Source organism: Anolis carolinensis, chromosome 1 (genome assembly GCF_035594765.1).
Source record: "Anolis carolinensis isolate JA03-04 chromosome 1, rAnoCar3.1.pri, whole genome shotgun sequence".
In the NCBI taxonomy this organism is placed as follows: domain Eukaryota; kingdom Metazoa; phylum Chordata; class Lepidosauria; order Squamata; family Dactyloidae; genus Anolis; species Anolis carolinensis.
Genome location: NC_085841.1, coordinates 131894858 through 131911646, shown reverse-complemented (window position 1 = coordinate 131911646; position 16789 = coordinate 131894858). Strand labels below are relative to the sequence as shown.

At 39.0% G+C, this 16789-nt stretch overlaps 1 protein-coding gene across 22 annotated transcripts in view; it reads right to left on the bottom strand.

Annotated features, from left to right (window-relative positions):
* myt1l (myelin transcription factor 1 like) overlaps nt 1–15392 on the bottom strand; it is a 410971-nt gene extending 395579 nt beyond the window's left edge. For 6 of the 22 annotated variants that reach the window (XM_062982520.1, XM_062982500.1, XM_062982488.1 and 3 more), the window contains exons 1-2: nt 14880–15371; nt 11641–12023 (exon numbers count right to left, since the gene is read on the bottom strand). The gene's annotated coding sequence lies outside the window, so the exon portion shown is untranslated. Of the gene's footprint in view, nt 1–11640; nt 12438–14879 lie in introns of those variants that run through there. The other 16 variants (XM_062982568.1, XM_062982575.1, XM_062982583.1 and 13 more) reach the window with 10 other exon arrangements.
* Nucleotides 15393–16789: the final 1397 nt, after the last annotated feature.

Sequence of the window (16789 nt, the reverse complement as noted above, 5' to 3'; positions counted from 1 at the left end):
AAAGAAAGAACAATAGCATATCTAAAATGAAGACCAATTTTAACCAACATAACAGTATTTCAGTGGAAGACCCCTGGGGCCATCCAGTCTAACCCCTTTCTGCCATGCAGTAAAAACACAATCAAAGCACCTTCAACAAATGGCCATCTACGCTTTGTGATGATGATGATGATGATGATGATAATTATAGTAGTAGTAGTAGTAGTAGAAATTGAAAAAAACCCCAAGGCCATCCAGTCTAACCCACTTCTGCCACATAGGAAAAACACAATCAAAACACCCCCTGAGCAGTTGGGGGGGGGAGTAATAAGGTTTTGGAAGCAAAGAAAGTGGGAGGGGGGTCTGGGTGGCAAGGAAAAGTGCCTGGGCAGTGAGGGAGATGGGAAACAAAGGGCCTGTGCTCCGGGAGGATGCTGCTGCTGCTGTTTCCAGCAGCTCAAAACTTTTATTTCCCTTCATTTCTCAATAGGAGAAAAGGGGAGGAGACAGGAAGCAGCATGATGCCATGGAGCTCCTCACTATCACCTGTCGAGCCCCAAGGGCTCAATGGAACACAGTTTGAGAACCCCTGTGTTGGAGTATTGCTTTTGATCAGTGCCAGCAAACATTTGTATGTGTGTTTATAAACGTTATAGAAGTTTATAGAAACATTTATACATTATGGAATGTTGTATAGGAAAGATAATGTATTTTAATGGCAGACATGATTGTTTAAGGGAACTACTACCTACTCTTTTAATGACCCAAGCACTCTATGCCTATGCAAATAAATGAAGGGAATCAGGGGAAAAATATTGACATAGAAAAGTCATGTTTTATGCAGATCCTTGTTTGCAGATGGTGACCAATCACAGATTGGACCAAGTTGCCTCTTGACTTATGGAAACTCCATGAATTCATAGTCTTCTTAAACAAAAAACATTAGCGTATGCCCATTCCTTCCTCTGAGAAATAGCCTACAGCACATAGGTATTCACTGGCATTATACCATTGAAGTACTAACTAGAGCTGATCCTTGCCATTCCACGTAAATCTACTTATTGCAATTTCTCCATATTTGATACGTTCAAGTCTAGTGCTAAATATTTCAAAAGATAAATTCAAAAGCCGGTGTGGGTTTTTAAAATGTTCTCTTTGCTTAGTCTGTTGTTGTTTATACTAGTGGAGAATGCCAAGAGATCTCATATAAATTCTATTAAATAAAAACATGGGCAGCAGCCTGATGCATTAACAAAGACTAAAACCCTGAGTATTAGTGGCCTATCTCTTTTTAAGGAAGACTGCTAAAATTATTAGGATTGGAGAAAAAAACAAATGTAAAGAGTGTACTTTCCAAGGCAAGTTTTTAAAAGAAGTTTTCTAGGCAAGTCTTAATATTAGCACCTATTGCTTCTAGCCATAATGTGGCAAACACCTCCAGCGTGAATGAATGGCACAGTCTGAGAAAGTGAAACTTTTCGCAACATTAATGGCAGCCTGACATAAACCCCTCCTTTCTTGATGGCTCAAGAAACTGTAAAAAAAAGTATCAAGGGTCATTAGTCCATACTGTTAATGTGGGCAGATATCACCAGCAGAGACTGATTCTAGAGACAAAAAAAATTGGTTGTCTGAACATGTCAGAAGAAATAAAGAGTATGAATTATAAAATCATTCACATGAAGAAATGAATAAAAGAAGAATGTTTGGAGCAAGATACAAGTAGAATTTGCTAGTGTCTTCCCCACATCAGGAAAGAGCACTGTACAACCTTAGGGTTTAAAGCACAGCTGTTTTCTGCTTTTTCAGAACAGGGAAAGAAGAGGGTGCTGACTTTTCTACATTCATTTATATCATTTATTAATATACAACTCACACAGTCATTTAGCCCTTCACATTTTCTGGGTTTAGGGACACAGATCCCCCATGAAAGTGGAAAAACACAAATTTAAAAAGCTATTTTAATACCTCTCTCTTTTTAAAAAGGTCTCCCTGCAGGAAGATGACCACAGAATCGCATTGGAGATCCTAGAGCTTCTTAGAAAGGTATTCACTCTAGAAATCTCTAGGTTGTCCAGCATGATTGGCAGAAGTTGAGTCCAGTATCCTAGAGTCACTCTGGAAGACCTAGAGATTCCTAGAAATTTTTTTAATTAAATCTGTCAATAATCAGATCCACAAAAATTAAAACCACAAATGTGGAGGGACAGCTGTACATGCAAATTCTTTCTTCTATCTCCATCCACACCCAACCATCCTAACTCCCAATTTCAGAAAGGAAGAAAAAATTAATCCTTTCTTGTGGCAATATTCATATCTCAATGAACTCAGAGCAAGGCAGGAGGGTATTTCTGAATTCCCACCATGCATCTTTCTCTCCACAGCTAAATGGCACTACAGAAAACATGTTCAGTTGCATAAAGATGAAGAAATCAATATGCAGTGCACCCTCCATATCGACCAAGTTTTGGTTCCTGGACCCCTGTAGATACCAAAAATCCATGGATGCTTAGGTCTTATTACTGTGTGTGTGTGTGTGTGTGACAATGTAAAATGGAATCCCTTATATAAAATGGCAAAATAAAAGTTTGCTTTTTGTAAATATTTTGAAATATATTTTCAACCCATGGATGGTTGAGTCTATAAATGCAGATGCCATGGATGCAGACTCTATGGATACAGAGAGCTCACTGTATGTATATGTGTATAGGTGTATGTGTATCTGATTAGGTAACGGAAAGTTTCTGATCATCTCTGAGTATATCCTACCGTGTTTCCCCAAAAATAAGACAGTGTCTTACATTAATTTTTGCTCCCAAAGATGTGCTAGGTCTTATTTTCAGGGGATGTCTTATTTTTCCATGAAGAAGAATTCACATTTATTGTTGAACAAAAAAATGAACATTTATTATATACTGTACAGCAGTTGTCATCACAAACCAGCATAACCAGACAAACTGTGAATCCTATCAAGAATTTCTTGTTACTACCATTATTTCCATGTACAACTGGTATGTACATTTACCAATCCTGCATGCACTGGTGTTCTGTTTGGTAGGCATGCTTCCAAACAAAAACTTTGCTAGGTCTTACTTTTGGGGGAGGCCTTATATTTAGCAATTCAGCAAAACTTCTACTAGGTCTTATTTTTGGGGGATGTCTTATTTTCAGGGAAACAGGGTAGTAATATATGCTTTAGGGGTGTCAGGATAAATGCTACCACAAGACATTATTGTTCGAATATACATGCAAGCTTCTGTAAGCATTGGGAGAATTTCTTTGCTTTAAGTGTCATTTTGAAACACTGAAAGTTAGAACAGAAGTAGATTAATTTATTTACTTGGAATTGGTCACCTAGAGATGTCTCTTCAGCTCAATACAACAACCTGGCCTATATAACAGAAACAGCTTGATAAATGCTGTAGTATAAAACTCCCTGACAAATGTCCGTAAGGTTTCAAATTTATGAAAGTGACCTTCTAGATAATGAAACAGAAGTTTGTGAAATTGATTACTTCCCCAAACTAGTCCAGAATTTGGAGTATCCTATCCACTGACTTTGGGCCCAAAATAATAAGATTTATATTAAGTACCTACCTCTTAACTTTTTGGCTATACTCTCCTGTTGCCTTTTCCTAAGATCTTTTTTAACTGATCAGGCATCAGAGTAATTTTGATTGGATATAATACTAAGGGTTTGTTATACTGCTGTACTATTTATTTGCTGCTATGAGAAAACCTTTTACTCCTGAAGATAAGCATATGCAAGTTTTCAATGGAAAATAATGGAAAAGAAATGTAAGCCCCCATGGGAATCTTTGCTGCTCCAAGGTGATCTAAATGTTTGTACATAGGCTATGTTTCGGTCTTCAAATAATAAAATAGAAAATAACCAGACTGAGTTCATCTTAGCATCAACACTATGCTTGAGATATACAACACCTATGGGCAGTAAATAGTGCACTTTAAATGTAATGTGGGAGTTGATACATTTGAACAACAATAGAGATACAGTATAGTTAAGGGATTAGTTCATACTAAGTCCATTTCCCAAAGTTTGGCATTAAAGATAGAAGGCAATGAATGCAAAAAATGCTGTCACCATATTGTGAAACTCACTTCACCCAAACATATGTCAAACTCTGAGCATCTTGTAAAATTGCAAACAAATGATACAGTTTTATAATGCAGGGTTACCAGCACATAGGTTAGAATGTAGCATTAAGGCAAACCATGGTACTAAAATTAGTATATTTGAATTTTCTATATCCGTCATGAACATTTGGAGCAGGTTGGACAAATAAACTATGACCATAGACAATGTATTTTTAGATGCATTTCTGCACCCTAGCACTCCCAACTTTCATACATATTTTTAATGCTACTAGTGAACATCCTGTCCATAATTCAATGGCAGTAGATCATCATGACAGACAGGTTGTTGACAAGTCTGCTACTAACAAAAATACACTTCAACAATGAAAATAATTTTAAGTCCAGCCCATTTTTCTTCATGGCACTGAAAGGATATTATTATTGATAGTAGCAAAACCTTTGACTTTATCCCTGCTGTGATCATTAGTGGCTCTTTCACTAATTTGTGAACAGGTAAAATAACCTGTCTCCGGAGGGGAAAAAATTGGATTATTTCTTAGGTTAGATATCCCATAGGAAAATGGTGTTTTTAAACATGTCAAAAAACATGGGTGATTTATCAAGATATCCATACAGGGAAATAAATTATCTATGTCACACTATCAAAAAGCTCAAAAGTACAGAAATTTATGGCTAAATTTAGGGTGCATATGTGAATTGTAAACTTTGCAATAATTCAAAAGTATACAATCTGTTGACAAATGGGGAGAGTTATCTCATTAACATTCAGAGTCTGGAAACTTTGCTTTTTGGACCATCAGTATCTTTCTGGGACCACAAGCTGCTATAATCCTCAAAAGAGTGTTTCTAGGTTCTGTTAAGATTCTTCTTGTTTCTATTCAATTATGTAGTATAGAGCAGGGCTTCTTAAACTTTTCCTACTTGCGACCCCTTTCAGCCTGAGAATTTTTTACATGAGCCCAAATATAAAGGTATCTAAAATTTACTGCTAATACATTAGCATTTGCAAGGCTTGCTTAACAGGCTGATTTTCCTTTTTGTGGAGTACAACTGAAGTTTTTTGTTTGTTTGTTTTTGCAGAATCCACTGTAAACACTGTATATTGTTTCTAGCACATTAGTGTAAGTGGATGAGGTTCAGAAACATTTTTTACTGTTGTCAAATTTTTTTGACCCCAACATTGAGCTGAGGGGACCCCATTTGGAGTCAGGATTCAGTTTAAGAAGTAGTGATATCAAGAATATAGATCTCCTGAGAGATCTCTAACCTGGAAGCCCTTCTGTTTGTGAGGCACTGCAGCACTAACAGAAACAGTGCTTTTCTGCTGTGTTTATGGTGCAATGAAGTGCCATGCACCACTGCACAGAAAACAGCACTATAACAGTCTATTCCAGCATCACACTTCTTAAAGAGAAATTTCAGTAGAAGGAGGAGGAGTTTGAAAAGTCACCTGGGTGGAGCTGTATCCACATGCCACTTTGTAATGCTTGTACAACATTAGAAGATGAACTCTCATCTAAGAGCTTTTTCATTTCTCTCTGCTTACTGTTTATTGCACCCACCTCAGCACTCATTTCAATCATAAAAAATATTTTTACACAATGACTGCATAAATTATATGCTCCCCCACGCCTTATATAGCAAGAAATATTCTCTAGTCCCCTCTGAAAATAAACAAAAAAATCCCATGTCTCCTATAGTTTGGAAATCATTTCTATTTCATTTTCCAGAAAAACAAAAATTATTGTCTTCTAATTACTTTTTGAAAAGATTCAAGCAGCTGGTCTGTAATACAAGACACACTTAAATAGCTTAAATAAAAATACACAAGGGACCATGAGGCACAAGCACAAGATACATGAGTGGGCACTTGAACCTTATGATATTCCTCCTATACTATTTGGTAAGACCACACCCTTATAAATATAAAAGTAGTTACAGAATGGTGTTTTACCTTGATAAGTTACCATTATGATTTTCAAATGCAGGCCAGAGCAAATGTCACATATCTGTATCCTTTGTCTTGATTCTCCCTGTTGTGTTTCCGGGCAGTCCCACAACATTTAATCTTAGCCATAGAGGATTTACTCTGCTCTTCTTAAATTTCCAATTAAAACACTGAACTTTCTTCCCCATTCTTTTTGAGGCTATAAAGTATGTGGTATGGCCTTATATCCCCTTAACTCTATGACTATACAAAATAATTAAAAAGAAGTTAAATAGATGGGAAGATAAAGGACATAAATGCTGGAGGAGAGACATCTGAGGGAGATGTTGAGCTCATTGAAGGAATGGAGGACAAATAGGCTCTCAGCACATCTAAGCCATATGTCAAAGGGGAGAAAAGTGTGGTAGAAATGGAATGTGCAGAATAATAGCAGCACAGCAACTAACAAAAACCTATGCTCTAAACTTGATACATTTAGGAGACAACTGGATGTGGGAGCAGAAATACCCATTACAAAGTGTGGAAACCCCTCAAAAGTGTCCTGACATCCCAGAATGATTGACTGCCCAACAGCAAACTACAGGAGATTACAGTCCATTTGCAGTCTAGAGGAGAATACTCATTGGCAAAAGCAAGCAATATATACAACTCATTATATTTAAATATTTACTGCCAAGCTCTGTGCTGTTGCTACAGTTCCACCTTAAGTACAATTTCTTCTCATCTTTGTTGGAGTCCTACAGCACCACCGAGGTCAATGTGATTTAGTTCTGGGTAGGGATATGCATCCTCTCACTGTCAGCCTCCACTTTTAAGGCAAGGAAATGAAGTCTTTGGGAAGGCTTGAAAAGACAAATAGAAAGAGGAAAGCAGCACTGATTTTAACTTCATAACAAGTAAAAACTGGGGGGAAGGGTGCAGCAGAGAATCCTTCTAAAGCAATTCAAATATAGTGCTGCTTTTCTTATGGACCACAAAGATGAATGGCCAGCCACTTTTGACATCTTTTGATGTATCTTTTCCATGCAGAAATATCATAAGGACAACAGTTTCATGAGTATGTTTTGTGCCACAAAGGAGCAAGGCATCACAATGACAGGGAAACATCCTAATATGATCGCTGGTGATTTTTATAGCCTACCATGGTTCTAATAACATCTTATTTTCTAATAATAGCAACAACTAAATAGCTAGTACTTGCTGAATCCACAAGTATTAATGAAAACCAGAGTGGATCTTCCAGTCATAAAGACTGCAATCCTCTCCTTCATTAAATTATGCAGCAAGACAGCAATGGCAGACCCTCCTTAACTTCTTCAAACATCTTCAAGATGTTATTGGGACTATGGAAAATGAGCAGTATTCTTACCATACATTTCATGATATATGACAAACTGTATGTGTTACACAACTACACACCGCAATTGTGTGTGTGTGGGGAGTTAATTGTGATTCTGAGAATTGTTGTGGAAATATATTATTTCAATCAAAAAGTATGCAAAAAGTATCCCTTCTCTCACATATAAGGTAATACTTCTTTTTTCAGATCGCTATAGTATGAGAGAAGTATTTTATTGACCCACTTATTTGTCTGTATAGCACCACTGTTATTTATATCAGAGACAAAGGCACACATGAGTCAGGATGAAGCAGGCTTCCCTGCCTGTTAGTATACACTCTTAAGTTAAGAGGTATTCCCCAGTTATGCTGTTTTAAAAGCATGCCAGAGCCGGAGTTCATTGTGCCACAGCCCATTGCTTTAATGTGTTTTGGAAGTACTGACACCAAGTGATTTCTTTCTTCAAGATGATTTAAACGCTCTCTCTTAGATTTTTCTTCCTTTTAAAATCTCAAGCCTCCCAATTCTTCCAAAACACACGTCTATCAGAAATTTCAGGTGTGATCTATCAAGCATGGCAGAATAATTATGTACAACTTAGCAGCAGAAATAACATCTCATTCAGTATCACATTTGAGTGATGTCTCAAAAGGAAAGAAAAATCATCCTCTTTAATTTCTTCAAATTACAAATCTTAGGTGTCCTAGCTCACTACACGGGATTTATTTTATTCAAAGAGAGAGACTGTTCAAGAAGTGACAGAGAAGTAACATAATACTTATGAACAGCACATTTAGCAAAAGAATTGCAAAATTATGCATAGTCTTTTATTCGCTTGTTAACTTCTTTCAGTTCTTACTAGAGGTGAGAGAAGACAAAATTTTACTTGGAAACCACAGTTGACACTTTACTGTGTTTATATCAGCCACTCTTTAGATAAATATACCTGAATTATCCATATAAGAAGTAGGTGGGCTGTCATATAGGTTCTTGGGCAGAATACCAGAAAACTTGAAGGAATCTACTGTCAAATTGGCCATCTAATGCATTTCCACAGCCAAAACAGCAATAACACCTAGAATACTTGAGTTGTAGCAAAGTTGAAAATACAAAATATGAATAGGTCCAGTCTCATAACAGCCATCACCATCACTGTAGTATCTACATTTGTCTGTGAAGCCAAACTAATAAGGTTTTATTGCCAGTAAAACATACATACAGAACAAAAACAAGAACAAAAGCTTGCAGTGTTTTCAAGGAGCAAAATAGCTGTCTACTAAAAACTTATAATGCAAGTAATTTTGCAAACAGCACTTTGCCGACATGTCATGGCCCTCTCATGCAAACAGCAGCTAGCAAATGAGCAATACAATCCACAATCTCTGACTTTCAAACAGCTGGGTCATTGCCAGATTAATATGCAACTCTGGTTGATACCCTTTCTAATCAACTTCCCAATTCAAGAGCACCATGCTGGCATGAGGTATGTCACGCTGGCATGAAGTATGAAGGAGACAGGCTTTGAAAATAGCAGCCCCTGATGCTGAATGGCTTAAAATCTGCAATCTTACAGATGTTTATGAGCCTGCCTGGTGCAGAGCCATAATCAATTTGCTTATGCCTGACCCTCAAGATGTATTAAATTTATCCTCAAGGAAACTGGTGTCTGAAACCAATTGCCCAGACTCATTAGACACGTGGGACTTTCAGGGAACCAAAGGGCCTACTGGCAGATGCAACATTGATTTCTGTATGTTCACAATTTACCAGACTGTTCTATACTAGACTTGATTTGATGGCTCTCTATGGGATGCCCTGCAGCCTTGATTATTTCACAAGCAAGCTGGCTAGCATAGTTATGTAGCAAGTGTATATCTGCAGTCTTTCTTTTTTTTTTGGGGGGGGGGTGTATTAAAATTTGGTATCCACACTATCCCCACTGAAATAGAAAGCAACTGAAATACCTTAAATGGGAAACTGTCCCATTATGACACAAAATTCAGTACTTGACATCAATTTCCCATTCCATCTGTATGTCTAAACTTATATTTAAGATTACAATGCTCATCTGAATGAAAGGATGCACTTGAAACTCTAATGGGAGAACTAAACATTTATCAGTATATTGCAACCTGCTTGAGGTTTTTTTTTTCTTTTTTGTAACTTATTGACCTTAGTCAATTTGTAACACTCAGCCACAAATAACAGTTTACAGATCAGGACTTCTTTTGTTTGTAGGATTTCCAAATTAAAGGAGGAATCAGCCAGTAACATTAAACATTAAGTTTCTTGGACTATAATGGCAAGAGCTACATGACAGTACTGAAAATTATTCTACCTTATATATTTTTCTAGGAACTGAGATTAGATATAAAATGTGATTCACAAGTACAGGCTTCTAAAATAACTATATTCTGAAGTATTATTGCGTCAAGACAGTTAAGACTAATTACTATAAGCAGTTTTAAATTCTTCTCCAAATATAATTGTTTATTAATAAAGGGTAACTTACAATAGTTATCACAGCATGACATCACTTTTTAATAATTTCCAGAAAAGCCCAGTATGAATTTAACTCACAAACTTACATTGAGAATTGGTATGTTTCAAAATAAAATTGTTTATTTTTATATTATATCAGTTTTTTAAAATGCTAACTACTGCTTTTTAATGAAACAAAACAACAATTTTAATTATATGCATGAAAGAAAGCAGTCATACTTTCTTAAAAAAACAGATAAACACTTTACTTAAAGAGTAAACCCACACAAGAAATTAATAAGTTGAGAGAACAAGTTGGTCGTCATTCAAGGAATCTACTTGGACAAACACAAAAGAAACACTGTAGGTTCAGCCTAGTCTGCATACTGCCTTTAAGACTTGTCCAAAATATTGAATATACATCTTCAAACAGTCTAAACTATAAATTAGAGTGAGGGGAGAACAGTTGCATATTGACATCTAATGTCCTTTTAATTTTCCCTCACATGTTCTTTTTCTTTGTTTGAGCTTCTTGGTCCTTTTCTTTCCCAGTAGGCACAACCAAGAACTTTTGTCATTTAAGAAACTAAGTATTTTTTTCTATTTCAAGAGTATTTTGTATTTTGATATATTTTGCAGTTTTTATGAGCTCACTATACTTTTGAAAAATGATAATAATAGCAAGTAAGGTTATTTAACAAGACCATAACAACCAAGTTTAAGATGAACATTCAAAACTTGAACAATGAGCTAAAGTAACTGTAAGGTGTTTAATAATAAGGTTTAACACTTTGCTTCAGAAATTCTTTTGTCTGGAGCTTTGATTTTTCTTCTTTACTTTTTAGCATATCTTACTGTTATATTTCCTATTTAATTAAGGTAAGTTGTTACATAAACACTTAGCTTAATTAAATAGAGAATGGCAGTATAGTATTCTCTGTAGTATATTTTGTAAAAAAAAAAAGGGGGGGGAATTAAGGGGTCATTCTTAAAAATTGAAACAAAAATAATCAGTAATTTATTTCAAATTATTTGAGAAACTGAAGGATATGTTTTACCTCACAGGAATATGTGGTTATTTTGTTTGGTTATTTTTTTAAAAATTAGGTCAGTTAAAATGAAAAAAAAATTAAGAGATTAGGAATTATAATAAGATTAAATTATTTCTGGCTTATAAAAACAAGGTAGGTACAGGCAAACATTGAAATACCCCTAAAAATTATATAATAAACACATAGACATTTAATGGCTTACGGGAAAGCCAGATTATATTCATGTTCTTGTGGAAGAACCTGGAATAATTGTAAGTAATCACCTTGTTGTCTAGATTTAAATTGGTTGGATTTTGCGAAGTCTCTTCTACTTTTCTCTGTAGAAAAACCTTCAACGCCACAGAAGCAATAGTTCACTCTAAGTAACTGCAGCAAAAATGAATTGGTATGGTTTTCGGAAACATATACTTCATGTTTATGATAGAAAGAATTAATTCCATTTACTGTAAGATTGTAATCTTAATATTTTGGAAAAAAATATTAGGTGAGATCTGAATGAGTCCTATATTTTCAGAAAATAAATCCACTAAACTTCTCTGATCAGTGTTTACAAAAAGGTCAGATTTTTTCCCTCCCAATACATGCAAACTACAATGTTTCAAGGAAAAGGCTAAAAATGCAGCTTATTGTTTTTAAATAACCAAGTTTCTTTCACTTTCTGAAGACAAATTGTTTCCAGACAATAACCAGACTATTGAGTTAAAGATAGAGAGAAAGGTACTTACTTGAATGTACTCTCAGATGGAAAGCTGAAGAATTGCAAAACAAAGTAGTCCAAATAAATTATCTATGCAGTCCAACTCTTCACTTTTAAGTAGGCCAGACTGTCAAGCAATCATTTCAGCACCAGCCACTCTGTTTTCCATCTCAAGAGATTCACCCCAAAAAGTGACAGACTTGCTTCATGGCAACAAGGAGAGCTCTTGCACTGCTTCTGAATGCCCACTGTTCGTTCTTTCACTGTTCATCCACTCAACTTTTCCAAATGCACATCTTCTCTCAATGCAGTCCCGAGGTACGAGAGATGGGAATTGCTCCTCATCTGAATGCTAATTATTTTGCCACACAGACAACAGTCATAATGTTTTCAGGCGGCAACACAAAGGACCTGAAGTTGAAGGCAAGAAACATGTAAGTTGACACGACTAAACGATGGGGAATGGCATGTATATATGCAGCACTCTACAACCTGGATCAGCAGCAGCCTTCATTTAAAAGCAGCAGCAGCAATGAGACAGGCAGTGGGCTACAGAAAAAGCTAGCTGTGTAGTATATGCATCAACCACAGGTTCCCTTAGAGACCACATTACTGCAGCAGAATAACATCAGTAGCATACTGCTGACTTTCACTGTCTCATTCTGGCTTCCGTTATAGAATACAGGGTGGGTGGGGGAGAGAGAAATCTTCCACAAAGTCTACCCTATCTGCATCAACTTCAGCTTTGAACTAGATGAGGATTTTTAATCATTTGCCCTCCCTTCTAGGTTATAACAATAATTTCTACATATCTTGTTTATTAGGCTTGCAACAGAGCCAGGCAAGATTGAGGGTACATACTGTATACAGCCTACATTGTTACCCACAGGGCCCTAAATCTCTGGAGGAGCAGACTGTGTATCATGTGCAACGCTGTATTTATTGTAATAGATGGGAACGGTAAATACCACTCAAGCTATTAACAGCAAGCCAGTAGGTGATACATGTTTTTTAAATGGGGGTCTCTTTTATGATTTGTCCAATGTAAACAGCATGTTCGTATCATAGTAAACAACATGTTTGTATCATATTGTAACAAGCTCACTATTATTTTGATGTGTTTCTTTTGAAACATAATTAAACCTAGCAACATCAGGTTAATAAACAAATAAACATGCAGCATGTGTAGAGTTAACTCCCAAGTATGTCTGTAACCTCATTTCAGTTAGCAGCCAACCATATATGTGGGGATGTGGGGGAAGGGAAGAAACCTTGGGCAAAGAAAACAGCAAATGCCAGAAATGCATAGCTGAAGACAGTCGACAAAAACAATGTTGTGTCTCTGGTATAAAGTTTGGTAATCAAACTTTGGAAACCAGATAGAGTGATGCCTGATATGCAAAAAGATTTGCTAGAAGCTGTCTCCAGAATTTGGCATGATGCATATATTGTTTCTGGAGCACCCCCCCCCCCCCCCATCAAACTAATAAGACCTACCAGTATTTTCAATAGTCTTAAATCAGAGACATATCTGAAATTAACCCATAACACATACTTTGCACAATATGAACTGTGGTAAGATGGTTGATGTTTAATTTTGCTTGAAAGCTGGATGCTCAGACACCTGGCAAATGCAATAGGTTTTGTGACTGTGGCACTGTGCTGAAAAGGTCAGATACTTTGACCAGTGCTTAGTTTGCAAAAAGTGGTCTTAAGGGAAATTCTCTGATTTCTAATTCAAAACACCCTTCTTTGGCTCAGAAACAGTGCCTGCAAAAAAAAACTTGCAAAAAAATTAACACAGAGGCAAACAACAATTATGGGAAGTCAACAAAAAAAGCAGCTCATATGTTTGGTAACCCTAAAGCTTCTCTTCTAGATGGGCTACTATTCCAATTTATAAGGCATTTAGAAATCTATGATGGAGAAGTACAAAGTAATATGTGTGCAATGTTTGCCACCCTATCCTTTGAGCTTGTCTTCCAAAAGTGCTGCAGTTCCAATTTATAAGACATTTGGGGACATATATAGGAAAACTACATAGCAATGTGTGTGTGATGTCTGGGCAACCCTACCCTTCGAGTTTTTCTTTGGACGGGCTATGATTCCAATTTGTAAGTCATCTAGAGACCTACGATGGAAAACTACGAAATAGTATATACATGGGTGCGTGTGCACACATGTAATGTTTGGCAACCTTACTCTTTGAGATTCTCCTCCAGATGGACAGTGATTCCAATTTATAAGGCATTTATGAACATATGGAGAAGCACAAAGTAGTGTGTGTGTGTGTGTGTGGTGTTTTGCAACCTTACCCTTTGAGCTTATTTTCCAGAGGTACTGTGATGCCAATGTGTAAGGCATTTGGGGACATATAAAGAAGGATAAAATTGTGTGTGTGTGTGTGATGTTTGGCAACTCTACTCTTTGAGCTTCTTTTCCAGAGGTGCTGTGGTTCCAATCTATAAGGTATTTATATGGAGAAGTACAAAGTAGTGTGTGTGAGGGTGTGATGTTTGGCAACCCTACCCTTTGAGCTTCTTTTCCAAAGGTGCTCTGATTCCACAAAGTAGTGTGTTTGTGTGTCTGTGTGCAGCCTTTTTGTCTCTCTGAGGGAATTTAAGCACCACACACACACACACACACTTTCATTCTGCTAGAGTTTCCTCTCCCACAGCATCCCTGGCTCTGTCGTGCAGACATAGGGAGAACATTCAGGCAAAGTCTCCTCACAAACAAGTTCTGCCTCATGACAACCTCTCTCTCTCACACACACACACACCTCTTACTGCTCTCCTGTCCCCACACACCCCACTCACACCCCCTCAGGACACACAAACCCTCCTCTCCCACTGGGAACAGGAACAGGGAGCTCCACACAATCTGCTTCCAAAACAGCCCTGAAGTCACACACGAGAGAGAGCCCGGTCTCCTTCTGAGAAAGGCACAATTCTCCCTCACGCCACACACACGCTCGCTCTCTTCCCTCCTGTGGGCAGAATGTCGTGCACACGCAGGCTCCCTTTTTTGTCACAACACGCTCACGCACCCTCCTCCGCAACGCACCGCATTCCCTTTCCCGAAATACCCCTTCGTCTGCCTTATTTTCTCCTTTCTTCCCTCCCTCCCTCCTCCTCCCCACTCCTTCCCTCCCTCCCTCCCTCTCCTTCCTTCTCCCGCCAAGCTGCAGCCCTGAGGGATGGGGGGAGCGAGGGTGGTGATGGAGAGAGAGAGACAGACAGAGACAGAGAGAAAGACAATACTGACCGCTCTCGCCTCGGCGCAGGCTGCTAGGATGACCCCCGAGTGGGAAGTCGCGCACAGGCGCGGACACCTCCTCCTCCTCCTCCTCCTCCTCCTGCCAACCCGCCAAAGTATCCCTGTTGACGAGCTGAAGGGAGACCAGGAAGAGGAGAAGGGAGGGAGAGAAGGAGAGAGGGACACACACACATACACAGAGAGACGCCACGGAGTTGCTGGCAATCCTCTTCCCAGCTCGCACTGCAGTCTTGAGGGGAAGGGAAGAAAGAAAGAGGGAAAAGCTTTCCTGGAGCCCAGCCCGCCCTTCTTCCTCTCTCCCTCTTTCCCTCCTGGGCTCTCTCTCGACAGCCAGACAGCCACGGCGAGGGCAAACTTTGCTGACAAATCCTGCCAAGAGAGAGTGTGTGTCTGTACGTCTCTGGTGTGTGTGTGTGTGTGTGCCGCTCAAGGAGGCGAAGAGGAAACCTGAGATTTGGTTCAAGGCAGGCAGGCAGGAGGACGTGGAGGGCTTTCCCTGAGAAGCCCGCGCGCAGGCTTCCTCCTCCTCCTCTTCGCCAACAAACAAACACCTTCCCGGGGAGCAAGAAGGACACCTCCGAGCAGCCTGGCTGAGGAGGCAGCTCTTGGGGGAGGCGGGGCTGGATCTAACCCGAAGTGAACCCCGCCAGGTCGTGATCCGAAGGCAGGGAAGCACCCCAGGCCTCTGGCTTCCGGCTCGAAAACAAATAGTTCAATGCGTTGGCGAAGGCTTTCATGGCCCGAATCACTGGGTTGCTGTGATTTAGGACGAGAACGCGACAACTATTGATTTGGTTGCTGTGACTTTTACGGGCTGTATGACCATGTTCCAGAAGCACTCTCTCCTGACATTTCGCCCACATCTATGGTAGTCATTCTCAGAGGTTGTGAAGTCTGTTGGAAACTAGACCTCACTCAGAAAACAGAGGAATTCCAGACAGGAAACAACCATAGTTCGCAGAAAAACTGGACTTTTAGAGCACTGAATTCCATGAATTATAGACATGAATCAATCGGGGCCAGCTAACACCTAGGATTCCCCCAGGCAGGAAACAGCCAGGCTTTGAAGCTACCAGGCTATTCAATGCCAACCAAGCTGGCCAATTGCTACATTCACACTTGCCTCCAACAGACAAGAGTTCTTTCTCCCACCCTGAACCTTCCACAGATATATAAACCCCTCTTGTTTCCAACAGACCTCACAACCTCTGAGGGTGCCTGCCATAGATGTAGGCAAAACGTCAGGAGAGAATGCTTCTGGAACATGGCCATACAGTCCAGAAAACTCACAGCAACCCGGTGATTCCAGCCATGAAAGCCTTCAACACGTTAGGTCAGTGGTTCTCAACCTGGGGTCACCAGATGTTTTGGGCCTTCAACTCCCAGAAATCCTAACAGCTGGTAAACTGGCTGGGATTTCTGGGAGTTGTAGGCCAAAAACATCTGAGGACCCCAGGTTGAGAACCACTGCATTAGGTAAAGGTAAGCAAAGATTTTCCCACATCAACCCAATGTATATATACCCCAAATTATAGCTTGAGAATCACCCACATGTCATATTTATACTCCAGTATGTGTATATTTATACTCCAGTATTTATACTCCAGTATGTGTGTGTGTGTGGGGGGGGGGGGGGGGGGTTGGTGATAAAATTCATAATTTGAAGGATTAAGCTTTTAACGTGAAACACACTTTCTCTGACAAGCCCCCAGCATCATACGGTCAGTGTGTAGACCTATATAATACAGTTTAATGCAGTTCAAACTGCATTATATGGGTCTATACTAGGCATGGACAAACTTGGGCCCTCCAGGTGTTTTGGACTTCAACTCCCCCCATTCCTAACACCCTCAGACCCGCTAAAGCGGTTGAGGGGGGGAAAGACGGGGTCTGAGGCT